This window comes from Acipenser ruthenus, chromosome 8, assembly GCF_902713425.1.
Source record: "Acipenser ruthenus chromosome 8, fAciRut3.2 maternal haplotype, whole genome shotgun sequence".
NCBI lineage: Eukaryota > Metazoa > Chordata > Actinopteri > Acipenseriformes > Acipenseridae > Acipenser > Acipenser ruthenus.
In genome coordinates, this window is record NC_081196.1 from 40,495,852 (window position 1) to 40,511,010 (window position 15,159).

At 36.1% G+C, this 15,159-nt stretch overlaps 1 protein-coding gene across 1 annotated transcript in view; it reads right to left on the reverse strand.

Annotated features, from left to right (window-relative positions):
• Window positions 1-15,159, reverse strand: part of LOC117407287 (E3 ubiquitin-protein ligase Midline-1) — a 135,419-nt gene that overhangs the window by 109,019 nt on the left and 11,241 nt on the right. The window lies entirely within an intron of this gene.

Below are 15,159 nucleotides of genomic sequence, written 5' to 3' on the forward strand. Positions count from 1 at the left end.
GCAATCAAGTCAATCATTTTTTTAGAATCACTAAGCTTTTGCTCTAGTGATGTTTTCCACGTTTTTCTCAAATGAAAAACCAATGTGTTGTACCATGTTAGGTTCATACTGACCAAAGCAATGGAATAAATAATTGTTTTAGGCCAATACAAATTTAAAGCTTTCAGTCTTGCAGTGTAGTTTTTTTTCATTTTAATTTTGAAAGCCTTTAGTGATATAAACCGTACTTAAGCTAAGAACAAAATCTAATTTTAACTTCTGACTAAGTCCAGGTGGAAAAGGGGATTAGAGCACAATGCTGATTTTCTCACACTACTGGGTGATTTTATTAATAGCTCTTTGACGCTTTTACTACCTGCATTCAGTATTTGCAGTTCTATCATTAGGTTTTAGGACATTTGTAGTTCTTTAAAGGCGTGTGGCACTGTGGCTCTTGATTTTTTCGGTTGCCATCTCTATCTGTAAGATTGGATTATCCAAACACCCTCTGGTGTTAGTTATCTTGGATAATAGGGGTTTTACTGAACTCAAACACAAAATACACATACATGCACACTAAAACAAGACAGCATTTTAAATATATGATGAATAAAGCATACAAGATAAAAGGTATTTCAATAAATCTGTTGGGAGAGCAAACACCACAAGCCATTTCAAGTGTTTCTGCATTCATTTTTAATGAACTTCTTGTGTACTCCACACAAGTTATTTTCTGAGCACTAAAGAATCATGTTTTTATAAAATAGAAAACTACTTATGGCAGTCCGTGGGAGTCATTTACAGTATGTTGTTTTTATCAGTAAACTGTGCTCTAATACAAGAGAGGGTTTTATTAGAAGTTTTTAAAGGTTTTGGTACAATAAATAGTAGATGTGTCACTGTTTAGATTAATCAGATAAGCCCATTATTTAAGAAGAAATAGTATCAGATACATTTTCATAAACATTTGTTACACAACAACTGTCATGCTCTGCTTGAGGGATCCAACAGTCAATGAATGACCAACAGTGAAATCATGTAGGAATTTAGGTGATCTATCAGAGCTGTAAGGAGAAGCTCTACGCCTCACTGTCCCTCATCTTTCATAAGCATTAAACTTTGACATTTTAAGAAAATGAAGTTGGCTGTACATTTTGTTTTGAACCACTATGAAGCAGGGTGTGGAAACCCCCGGAGTACTCCTCCAAGCAGATCTGCATACATGTGGATGACGTGAACGAAGAAGGGTAGTGCTGTATACGTATTAGTCATATCCACTGTGTTGTGTGATGTACTGCTGTTATGGATCCTGTCCCCTGTCAGTGAGATGAGATGAGGTTAAAAGCTTTATAACCACAAATGCAGAGGAGTCGCCGGTTTGCCCCCTGCCTCCGCCCTGTTACATCTGCTCATAAAGCTTGGCTTATAAATAAAAAATCCTGTTAGCATCTTCAATACAAAGGCTATATATATATAAAAGGTCTGACATGTTACCTGACACTAACATTATGACAATTATTTTATTTAAAAAGGTGATTTCTTGTAAGAGGAATACTTTATATCGGCTACATTTTCTTCATGTTTAATTTCTTACCTGTTCAGTTTCCTTGTGAGGGTTCATTGTTTGCCATGCTAACCAACTTTAACAAGAAAAATGGCTGCTTAAAAGACTCCTCAATGCTGACTGTGGTGAGGATATGAGGTATGGTAGCATATCAGTATTTCAATGCTTCACCTACAGTAAGGGCTTCAGTACACAGTGCAACTGTATTAGAAACAGCAATACTGTAGGTAACCATACAGTGCACACATAAAAGGATGAGAAATATGTAAGAAATTAAATATTAGGAAAAGGTACATGATATAATACAACACATTCTCTTAGGCATGACGGCTTGGATTTTCCACTCCCCCTTATTAAGTAGTGTTGAAAATGCCCCTTCATATACATTTAATATTCCAATGTAAGGGAATTGCACTATGAAAATAAACGTTAAAGGGAAACTATGGAATAACTCAATTTACAAAAAGTGGGATTATTGTGTAAATTAAATTAGTTAATGCCTCATTTTAGCACAGTTTTTAAGTTGGTGAGAATTCAATAAATGTGAAGCTATTTCTGTTCTATGATTTATATAATTTTATTTTTAATTTGGACATTGATAAATGAGATCTATCTACACATTCTCTTATTTCCAAATTCTAGCAATGACTATATTTCTTACTTCAAAGCAGTGCTTATCTCCAGTACTGAAAGCAATAAATGGCTTGAAGACCTTGCTGACACCAGTTATTGGGGAGTGTGTGTTGTATAAGATCCTACTTAAGTCCTTAAATCCCTAAAGGAATGCACAGTCTGTGCATCGTCATTTCTTTATGAACTTCAAGGGCTAACACTAAGACTCTTTCTTGTAATTCACTTGTACATGTATATATATATATATATATATATAAATGGTTTTAGCATAGGTTATTGTGATAAAACATGCTTATGAGCAAGGGGATTAATAAGTGTAAACATCCTTTACTTTAGTAAAATGACCCATAATACTTAATGTTATTTGGCCTTGATTAAGTGCTCAGTTTCAGCAACAATATATCTAAACAATGTGGGGAAGCTATAAAAAAGGCCAACAAGATGCTCGGATATATTGTGAAAATTGTTGAATTGAAATCAAGGGAAGTAATGTTAAAACTTTACAATGCATTAGTAAGAACTCATCTAGAATATTGTGTTCAGTTCTGGTCACCTCGTTACAAAAAGGATATTGCTGCTCTAGAAAGAGTGCAAAGAAAAGTGACCAGAATTATCCTGGCTTTAAAAGGCATGTAGTATGCAGACAGGCTAAAAGAATTGAATCTATTCAGTCTTGAACAAAGAAGACTACACGATGATCTGATTCAAGCATTCAAAATTCTAAAAAGTATTGACAATGTCGACCCAGGGGACTTTTTCAGGATAGCTGCAGAGGTAAGACTCAGAGACCAGAAAATGCAGTAAAACCAAAATATTTTAATTGACAAAACACAAATAAAAAGGCACAAGGGCCAAACAAAAGGTTTAAACATCAAACAAAGGCTTACAGACAACACCTACTCTGTCTCTTTCTTCAAACAAAACACTCCAAATCACCCTCCTCCTAACAAAGGGTTTCAGCTGTCTTTTATAGTCTGTGGCTGGAGCCCAATTAACTAATAATTAACAATTAAACACTTAAGGCTCCAGCCACATTCTCACATGTATTTTACAGGGAGGAATTTAACCCCCTCCCTGCCAATCCAAAACAAACAAATTCTAAGAAAAACAACAGTAAAAATAACAATAATAAATACAAATTATAGGGTCGAGCTGGCACCCCATCACACAGACTGATTTATTTTTTGCACAATGGTGATATCTTTGTGAATGCTTTATCAACGCCACTGCAGTATGCTCTAATACCCTAAAGAGGCTTAGATTCCAGTGCCCTTAAAAATCTAAGCAAATCGCTTTTTGTTTTAATAAAGCACATTAAATGTTAAGATTGTTTCAGTAAAATAAAACAAAATAAATAAATTAAAAAAATTAAATCACTTATAATGGAACAAAATCACTTATAACAACTTCATAACAACCTTTGAAATATCAGTCCCCGTATTTAAGTTGCTGAATAACTGTCGAGTAATAGGTTTAGCAGGCATACGTCTTAGATTTTCAGCAAGGCATTGCTAAACCTTAGGTCATCAGAAAACAATGTTGTGGACTTTGACCATCATTGGACACATGACTACCATAATCCTCGAAAGGAGTGGGTTTCTATGCACTAAACCAGCAATTAAAATCCTCTTTGGACAAGTTACAAATCCACAGGACTGTAATCTCCAAAGGAGATTTACTTTTTCTTAGCTGTGATGAGCTGCACGTGGGAGGCGACTAAAGAATCTAGATTTTAGGATTAAAACTGCTAGGATTCATTCTTCAACTGAAGCTGAAGCCACTAACATATAATCTTCAACACTAAAATCTTTATTTATTCTGCTTATAATCTTCAGGAATATCTCTGAAACAGGTTTTCAAAGGGAAGTGGAAAAATGTTTTGTGCTTTTTGTGTGACCAAGAATTTTTAATATATATATTTTTTTATCTTTGAAAGATATCATTTTGCGTCACTATTTTTGTTTCACATGATATTATTGTCACATGCTGATAGTGAGGTAACACACTTGGAGGCATTAGCTGCTGAACACAAAAGGAGCCCAACCAAGATTTGTTTAGCACACAGGCATCCTGGGACATTCCTCCACCAGAATAAAACCGCTAACAGCTCATGTTTGTAAAACAAAAAACAATCCACTTTCACAGGATGGCCACACCCACTCCGGGTGGCAGACCTATAATTTCACGCTAATGCCAGATCCCTGCTGAGCCCCCTCCTCCCCTTTCCATTTACAAAATATTTCACACACAAATAATAATATAAATCATGGAAAAATGCATGGCAATACCAATTTAAACATAGTAAGATAACTACTGAGTTCCTAACTGCCTTCTAACTGAACTTTTTTGTGCTCAGTTTCAGAAACGTCAGTCCTTTGGGCAATAAATATACTTACCCTTTGACCTCTTTTCATTTGTGGATTCAGAAAGCATTATCTGCAGCGCTTTTGATTGTAAAAGACCCAGAGCATTTAAATTATGTTTTCCACTAATGGTTCAATTTCCATTGTCTTAAATGGTACAAATATCTTGGTACATAATAAATTATATTTGTGTGTATATATATTTCAGTAATTTGAATATATATATATATACACACACACACAAACACACATTAACACACTAACTGCTGTTAATTGAGACTGAATGTAGATTGGATTTGCTTTTATTTTATTATTGTTTTTAATTTTTTACTTAAAAATATTGTTTTTTTATTATTTTTATAAGAAACAGTTTGTATGCTTTGAATTTGTATATTTGTGGGTGTTGTCTTGGGTACAGAAGGTCATTTTATAGCACTGTGTTTCTATGCCAACAAGCACACAAATAGCAACTAGCCTTTTTGTTAAAGCCGTGTGAATAGAGCCTGTTTTTTTTTTTTTTTTACTTTTCATATATAATAAATGAAAAACAATAAACAGTGTTCACAATGCGTTGTGTGACTGCCAATCTTTTAAGCCATGAGTCTGGGACTGAGCAACTGTGGTGCCACTTTCATTAGGACTTTTATTGAGAGTTGGTTAATAAATGATTCTCAGCATAATAAAGTAGTTTAAAGTACAAAAACAATTAAGAGTTTAAACGTGCTCATTGTGAGGTCTAGTTGGGATGGGAGTGTTACCAACTTAACTAATATTATGCAGTCAGTAAGTCATAAAATACTTTAATGGAAAGAAAACATCAATTGATTTACATTCTCTTTATGTCTGGCACTATAGCAGCTGCTAGCTAGTTAACATTCAATTCAATGGCAATTGGAGGTGATGTCACAATGGCAGCTTTAAAGGGTACATTAGCACTACATGAAAAATAAAACATAAACTATCACACAACTTCGATATTTAACAATAAAAGTGCACATGATGCATAATTTACTACATGGTGTAAGGTTCTATCATAATAACGTTTGTGGTTCTAGTTCAGCCTGTAACCACTTTTCCCCGCAACCACTTACACAGCAGACTTTTTTTTCTTTTTTTATTGAATGCAACATTAATCATAATAATACATCAAAATACAACATGCAAAGGAAACATGTACAGTGTGAAAGATGTCTACTACACAAAACAAAAACAGGTACAATTTCCTTCCTTATGGAAAATTAGCCGGTCCATGTTTGTCACACAGACTAATGTGTTTCCACACAGAGGTAATATAGCTTATACAACGCTTCATTGGGCATGCGCCGGTACGTTCAGAGCACATGTTAGGGTACGTGCGGAAGTCATGTTTTTTGGCTCAGAAGAGATGCTTGAATGCTTTTGGACATAGTAATGTGGCATTATGCAGATGTTTGGGCGCATACATATACAATGATCAAATACATCTGGAACAGCAAAGTGGGATAGTTTTTTTTTTATTTTTCATGTAGTGCTGATGTACCCTTTAAGTCTTGTATGCATGTTAGAAAGAGAACCAATAGTGACTTGGGCATGTATGCTGGGGGATAACCATTGCTGTCTTACTGTCAGATCTGTGCCAACAACCAGCACAAGAAGAATTCCAATGTAGGTGCAACATGTATGCACTCCTTGTATAACGTGCACTTACTGTGTACTACCACAGCAAAACATGCTATATAAAATATAAAATGAAGGTAACAGAGGGAAGATTTGTTCCCCTCGGGTCAGGAGTACACTTCATTCCTTTATATGATTGTGACAGACAGCGAATGAATCTGAATCAACAATCTCCCTCCTGACCTGTGAGGGCGCTCTACAACACGAACTGTTGGCCTCGTATTGAATGGTTGGGCAGTTCATTCCAGGGTCAGTCGGAAGCCGGCCATTCAGGAAGGGGGCGGAGTCAGGGTACCAGGAGTCACCGCCCTAGTACGGTGAGTGAAGTGTCAGTCATAAATTGGAGGTGACGTGACTGAACTAGCTATCGGAGGGTGGCGGGGTTTAAGGTACTTTGGGGGGACGTGATGCTGTAATCGGTTCCTTTGTTGTGGTTAATGAGAGGAAATGAGGACTGTGAGATTGTGAGTGACATGTTTTTGTTTGTTTTGTAACTGTGTATATTTGTCTTTGCCAGACGGCTAATACGAATCTGGGAGCTGCCGCTTCAAGCCAGCGATAAGCCCGGACTGCACTGCACCTTTATACAAACAAGCACCACTGTTTAAATCACTGCACCTGCGCCTAGAGCACACAATGTCCATAGATGTGTCTGTGACTGTGTTGTGTGTCTGTGTTTTGTATTATTATTTCAGAACTGCAACCCCTTGGTTTATACGCTGGCAATACCCATAGTTGGGTAGAGCCTGCATTATTATTTCATACGGTCAAGGCAACCATTAAAAATAAAATAAAAGATCTTGAACTGTGAACTTTGTGTCTGTCGTCGTCTGGAGCACCTGCATTACCCCTACACCTACGCACTGCTACCCACATGTTCACAATGATACAGTTGATAAAAGTAGTAAAAGGTGTATTAACAAAGTCCTGGAATCACTGCAAAGCCCATCCACACCTAGATACATATGTTATTACTTTTAAGTTGTTTTTATAACAAATGCACTCTATAACATGTCACTATTGACATTATATTAATAGATTATAACGCAGTTTGCCAAAGTTGTGCAAAAAAGGACTTCTGGGATTCAAAAGAGCCCATTAAAGCACACTGATTCTTGAGAGTAGGGACAAAATGGTTTGTTTTTTTCTTTAAAACCAAATCTGAATTAATCAGATTTGGTCATGCTTTTTAAATAAACCATAGTATGAGTTTTTTTTTTTTTTTAATGTAGTTGTCGCCAATTTTTTACCCCGGTTTTTCTCCCCAATTTAGCATGCCCAATTATTATCTGTATCCTCGGCTCACCGCTCCCAACCCCCCCGCCGACTCGGGAAACGGAGACTGGAACACGCATCCTCCGAAACGTGCTCCTGCCAAGCCGTCATTTTTTGCACTGCAGATCCACAGCAATGCCACCAGACCTATAGTGCCGGAGGACAACACAGATCTGGCAGCTCCACTGCAGAACCACAGGCGCCCTATCGGCCACAGGGGTCGCTGATGGATTCCCCTGCCGACCTAAGCCCTCCCTACCTGGGCAGCGCTCAGCCAATTGTGCGCCGCCCCCTAGGAACTCCCGGTCACGGTCGGCTGTGACATAGCCTGGATTTGAACCTGCGATCTCCAGGCTATAAGGCACATCCTGCATGTAATTGATAACTCTGTCAGAGTAAAGTAAAAAAAAAACATTTTAGTATTTTTTAACCAGAGAAAGTTTTAGGGCTTTCATCTTTCACCCACACCATGTGACTTATGACCATCATTTTCCCCATAAACGTCTACCAGCATGTGAAGTTTCATGAGTTTCTACGGTATGGATTTTATGGACATTTGAAAATTTGGTGAAAGAAAAAAATACAAAAATCCTAACAAGAACAGGCTTCCAACTACTCTGACTTGGAAGCCTAATAAAAATTCTAACAAGAACAATAGGCTTACTTATCCATTCTGGCTTGGTGGAAGCCTAATAATAAAAATCCTAACAAGTACAATAGGTTTCTGTCCACTCTGGTATAATAAAGTAAGCTTTAGTTTACATACTTCGAGTAAAGTCATTGTTTCTACATGGGAAAAAAATTCTAGTTGTGAAATCCTTATCAGTGAATCACAAAAATACCATAAAAAAGGTGATCTACTAACTTCTCTTAATCAGTATGTTGGCTTTGGCTGGCTTGTGTCAAGAAAAAAAAGAAAAAAGAAAACATCACACCAAGTGGACAATCCAAGCCAAAATCCAATTTAAGAGCTAGGCAGCAGCCTATTAAGATGTCCCTCCTCTATAAACCACTTCTGTTGTATATCACTTCTGTTGTATATCTCTCTTGTGCTGCTTGCAATAATTGGAGAGGCATTTCCAGTCAACTTAACAAGCACATCTTTGAGAGGACAGAAACGAACATCATTTCTACCTTGTTTGTGCTGAAAGTTAGTATGTGGGCCATGGGGGTGTAGAAATTCCACTTTCAGGTCTTGATGTTCGACCATGATAGGCAGCAGTGTGGAGTAGTGGTTAGAGCTCTGGACTCTTGACCGGAGTGTTGTGGGTTCAATCCCAGGTTGGGGACACTGCTGCTGTACCCTTGAGCAAGGTACTTTAACTAGATTGCGCAAGTAAAAAAGGAAAAACTGTATAAATGGGTAATTGTATGTAAAAATAATGTGTAAAAAATAATGTAATTGTATGTGAAAATAATGTGATATCTTGTAACAATTGTAAGTCGCCCTGGATAAGGGCATCTGCTAAGAAATAATAATAATAATAATAATAATAATAATAATAATAATAATAATAATAATAATAAAATTAATAATAGCCTTAGCTAACCACAAGTGATTGTCATAAATGACTCCTAGCCAGTCATTTAAATTCAAGGCTGTTGAGAGAGATTTCTGTGATGGTTCCGTTTGGACCACTCATAGGGTTTTCATCTATTTCTTTCATCAACTGAGCCAAAGGGCTCACTCTCCTGGCCTCAGGTACATCCTCATTCCACTTACACTGGGTTTAGATCTGACATCCCTAGAGTTCTGAAGCATCTGCAAAGAGACTGCTTGTGGCAAAAGCATGAGAGTACTCTGTGGTAGAACAGATTTCCATCAGGAACAACTAGATGGACTTTTCTTGTTGATGGCAGAGTTTCTGCCCATGCCTGCCTGAAATAGCCATTAAATTTATCTACAATACACAAAACTTCTCAATTAAAGGCATAATATGGGACAATATAAATTAGTCAATGTTTTATATACACTTATGTAGTTTGATAATCTATATTATCTATATTGTACCCAATAAAATGAATGAATGACTGCTATTAAAAATAGATTACATAAAGGTGTATAAGTGTTTGTCAACTCCGTAAGTATAGCTGTCAACTCCGTCAGGTCACTTTTGCATTGTGAATCTGATGGAGTTGATGTGTTACGGAGCTGACAAATTAACTTTTTTTTACATCTTATCAAAGCACAAGACAAAGCAGCCATCTTGTTTTACTACAGTTTAGAAGTGACACGAAGAGCTTATAAAATTATACATTTTTTATCTTAAATCATATTTTAATTTTAGTCTAAAAGGCGCATGGAGTTGACATGTTATGGTTGTGACAATATGCAAAACAAATTTGTTTGGTTAATTTAACAAAAAATAAAATACTTACAAGGCCATGTGCTGTCCTGCTTCATAGAAAGACCACTGGAAGTGCAGAAAGGCCCCTTGGAACATAGCTGTCTCTATGTATGCCTAATTTAAACTAAATGTGTAAAAAATCTGACGGAGTTGACAGGGATCATAGGACAGAGTTTTGAGGGTTTGTTTTTTTATTGCAAATATATAGCAAAACTTGAAGACATGCTAATGAATGGCTGATGGTTTCCTTTAAGTAAATATATATTTCTTCTTTTTTTAACACTTTGAAATTTTAATGTTTTGTTCCGGACGAAGTGTTTTCTAAACCTGTTTTGTCCCAACTCTCAAGAATCAGTAAGCAATAAAACAAAGCTGCACAGTTCTTGTTCTTTTAAATCTTTATTTGCATTTATTTGATTACAATTGTGTAATCAATATGCAAATTAAAACAAACAAAAACAATACAATGATATTTATATAGGAACATACTTATTATAATAATAAATTCTAGGCCGGCAGGTTTGTATCTTGGTTAACATAAGCCTAAAGAATATTACATATGTTTTTTGGAGGGGTTTTTTGGGCAACTAGAGCTAGCTTATGAAACTTTTTTTTTTTTTTGGAAAGCATACCGTGGAAGAGCTGTTTTACTTTCCAAACAATTCACAAGTACTTTCTGGACTTATGTGTAAACAAGCTTGAGTGCATCTCAAACTGAATGCAGACAAGCTGATGATTCAGGAAAAATGGTAGTCAAGTTCAATAGTTTACAGAACACTACTCATTAACAGAAAACTTGTATCTTGAAAGATACAGTACAATGAAATATAATTCCTATCCATAGATTTACCAGTGATAAAGAATATTTATTTTATTTTTTTGTATTGTGTTTTAAAATGTGGCTGCTTGAGAATTGTAGTGCTTGTATATGAAATTGAGCGGGAAAAAAAATCAGGTTAAATTATAGTCCACACCATATTCAATATTGTTTGAGTTCCGGGATCCTGCACACCATTTGCAGAACCACTGAAGGGGGTAGAACTATAACAGAACTGGTTAAACAAAAGCAGGCTGAATAAAGAAGGTTCCTGACCCCAAACTCCCTATTAGGATTTTTGTTAAATTACAAAAGGCATCTGCGACTTATGACCAGAATTTAAATATACACTGCCAGTACTGGGACATTGAATGTTTTACCATTTCAGGCAGTCACCATTTCAATTCATCATTAGTATACAATATATAATAATTAGGCTACCAGTGCACTGGCGGGCTAGATTTCTCATTAAAATATGCTGCATGCCTTTGAAAATGGCATTGTTATTTATTCAGGGATGCCAGGTCTGAGTGGGGAAAAACGGGCAACATACAGTACAGCTTTAGCCAAAGGTTTGTATCACCTACAATTATACGATTAAGACATAATAATAATAAAAAAGACATATATGAAGATCATTTAGATATTTTATTTAACATCATGTAATCAAACTACAATATGATATTGCAAAAGTCTACCTGAAGCCATAATAGAAGTATAGTATTTCATGTTAGATTTTGAAATGTCAGATCTTTCAATTTTTGTCAGTTAAGTATGTGTTAACGTTAACATGACATTATTCAGCAGGTGTCATTTGACTTTATGAAGCAGAATTAGTTCATTCTACAGGGTGATGCAAAACTTTTGGCCATAGCATCAACCCTACGTTCTGTATTTGTTCAGTGCTTGCTGGAGAAAATATGAAAGTGCCAGCAATTGTTGGTAAGGATCATTGTGGTAAAGTAGTATATAATGTCGGTGTACAATAATTTCTCAAAAAATTACTCTATTATCCATTTTAAAAAAAACCTAAAAGGAAGCAGGTGCTGAATAGCTAGTGACTGTGAAGGATTGCCAGTGCACTTTCTACATTTCTCACTGACAACATCAACTAGTAACAAAGTCATGTGCATATACAGAATGTCTTGGCACGGGAATACATGTCAGTGTCAGTGTTTAACAAATCGCCGAAGTGTATTGACTTAACTTTATAAAATTTAATGGAAATGGCTAAATTAAATAGTTTCATTTCTCTCAAAAGAAAGACTGTATGACCTACAATGGTTACTCTCCTGGGTATTTTAGTCTGGGTGTAGAATAACACATGTGTGGTGGTTATTCTCTTTCCCTGGTGCATTGGCCTGTCACCTCTCCTGTTTCTTGATACATTCTCAAGCATCTATGCTCTTATTCCTGGATCCCTTTTCAAACCACAAATGAGGAATGTCCTTTTGAAAATGGGTTTAACCTACTTGCCAACTTTAATTTTTTTTTTTTTTTTTTTTTACTGTATACAGTCGTAGGGAAAGTGGAAAAAATTATTTTTTAATTCGTATTTCATTTTAAATGGTTACTTTTTAGTCATAACATGTCATGTGACCTCTTTTAACTTGTTGCTATAGCTCACAATTAACCCAGCATGTTCAACAATTTAGAACAGATTTTTTTGGTTAGCCTGTAAACTAAAAAGTGCATTTGCTTTAATGTTACTGAGAGGGCAGAGGTTGAGGTTAAGAGGTTGCATTACGGTAAATTCCTGACCACATGATCCCCTGTCCTGCTTATTTATTTTTTTATGACCCTGCCCTTTACTTGATCTTTAAGGATGATCTTAGAGTGGTGAACTGAAGCACTCAGAGACAAAAGTTTTGAGCATGCCAACATTTTAAATGATGTGTGGGTACTTCAAACGAACAGGAGAACATTTAATGGCATAACATGGGATTCTCGTTGCACTGTGGGAGTGTTAGAGGTACTTCAATTATTATTATTATTATTATTATTATTATTTGTTTATTTAGCAGACACCTTTATCCAAGGCGACTTACAGAGACTAGGGTGTGTGAACTATGCATCAGCTGCAGAGTCACTTACAATTACATCTCACGCGACAGACGGAGCACAAGCAGATTAAGTGACTTGCTCAGGGTCACACAATGAGTCTGTGGCTGAGGTGGGATTTGAACCGGGGACCTCCTGGTTATAAGCCCTTTCCTTTAACCACTGGACCACACAGCTTCCTTCAATGCATCCAACATGATTTTCTTTCAGCTTCAGCTTGAGTTGTTATGTTCTGACATAGCCCAATCTATGGTACAAGTAGATGGAATCTATGAATGAAAGCCCTGTGTTGAGAAAAATTATTATATTGAAAAGAATAGCTGGGGAATTTTATGTCCATTATTGTAGCTTATTGTAGCTCACTCTACATACACTTTACATAACACTGCACCAAGCTGTGCATCACCAGATTCTGCAATACAGCTTTTACTTTTTATTGTATTATTATTATAATTTTTTATTATGTATTACTCAACTCAGTCAATGCCAGACACTCAAACCTGCGGCTCACCACCGCAACTATTCACAAACCCTCAGAGGGTGGAGAGACTTCTCTTTTTATATAAAGAGACTTGCTGTCGACTGTGCCAAAAAGTGTCTGAATTGCTATCAGAGCAGACGACACATCTTTTATATCACTAAACTAGGGTTGCCACCTTTTCCACAGACCAAACCCGGACATATTTCTCAGCCAGCCTAGCTCTATCAAAACTGCAGTATACTGTAATAAAGTTTAACACAATACCACCGGATCTGGGTACAAATCAATAATCATGCCGTATACACAGTATTGTGCTCTTGATATTTCTAGCAATCGAACTTGCAAGCGAGAAAAATAGTAGCTATATCATGGTAGGTTAGAGGCTAATTTTACCTGAGACAAGTAGCTGTGGTGATGAGTAACGCTGTAGTAAATCAATGCAATTTATTTTTACAAATAATTTCTGAGCCTGAAAAGCCCATGTGTGACGGTCAGAATTATTTCACAGCCATCGTTTCATGACAAACTCGCCCCTCGCCCCCCCTAATAATAAATATAAACAAACATTATTAATAGACGTTAAGCACTATTGGTTGTGTGTCGGTAAAATGTACTCAAAATGTTAGTCAAAATGTACTCAAATTTGGTTTGGGGTTTTCAATGTTACCAATGGCTACTGCTGAATATGCAATGTTTATACATACACGCACGTGTATATGTGGTTTAATTAACCCATATTTTACTGTAAAGGTTATGTATTTGATCACATGCAGATCAGTGTAATGTCAAGCATTATTCAAATGCTGGGGGCACAGTAGAATGTACAGATCAGTGCTAAACAGTACATTTCTAATAAGATAGTGGAAATCCTTTAAGCAACCAATGATGTACCGTATAACTGGACATTTTGGCTGGTATTAGATTTGCAGCTTTGCTATCTAGGTAGATTTTGATGGTTTTTGAATTGGCATTTATCACTTAGCACATTCACAAAGATAAATGTCAGTTTTGTATTTCTACTTTTAATTTCAAAAACATTGAAATACATGTTTACTTAATGAAATGTGTCTGCTAAAACAGTATCTCATTTACAGTAACTCGTTATAGCATCTACAATGTCACTGCAGAAACTTGGAGAACAACAAAGAAGGCCTTCTAAAAATGAGTTACAATATTTATCGTTCTTATATGGCCCTTCAACTTTAAGATATCAGAAATTGGAAAGGATTAATAACTGCAGTGCACTTTAACAATAGACATTTGCTAACTCTTAGTTTTAAAACTTAGCTATGGTTCATTAACATAACACATTGGAACGATCACAGTATCATGTAGTAATTGTAGGACAGTATTGCACGTGTGAAAACTTTAACAATAAAGCCAAAACTAAACGCTTTATATTTAAAACTGGTTAGTAGACTAGCAAGCACTGACAAAATCAGCTTTTTTTAATACGGTGCAGAACTCATTTTTTTAAACGTATTGTTTAGGGACTTTGCGATACCTGCACGGTGGACAGTAGTATCTACACGTATCGACAATAACAATCCAAAGCAAATTTGCACCATTGTTACAGATTTTCTAACAAGTCTGGCATAAACAATTTTAGCTGCTACTTAATTTATCCCTTGTAAAAAAAAAAAAAAACTGCTTAACCTAAAAAAAGAACAGTCCTACATGGTACCACAGTAGCAGGTGCAGTTTACACAGCCTCAGAGTTTCTGATCGCATCATAAATTCCAGATTTCCTAAATCCATTGATGGAAATGTCCGGTCTGCTTTTAATTTTTTTAAGCAAATTGGCTTCATCACTCGCTGCCATTTTCATATTCACTTTCCCATCTGACACATTATTTCCCTTGTCCAGCGCGCGCTTCTTTAGCCTGTGTTGCATACCACCAGTCTGTCAGAGGGCGGGATCGCACACTGCATGTCACCTCTGATTGGTGGAAGTATTATTGGAGATCCAATCCAACAATAAA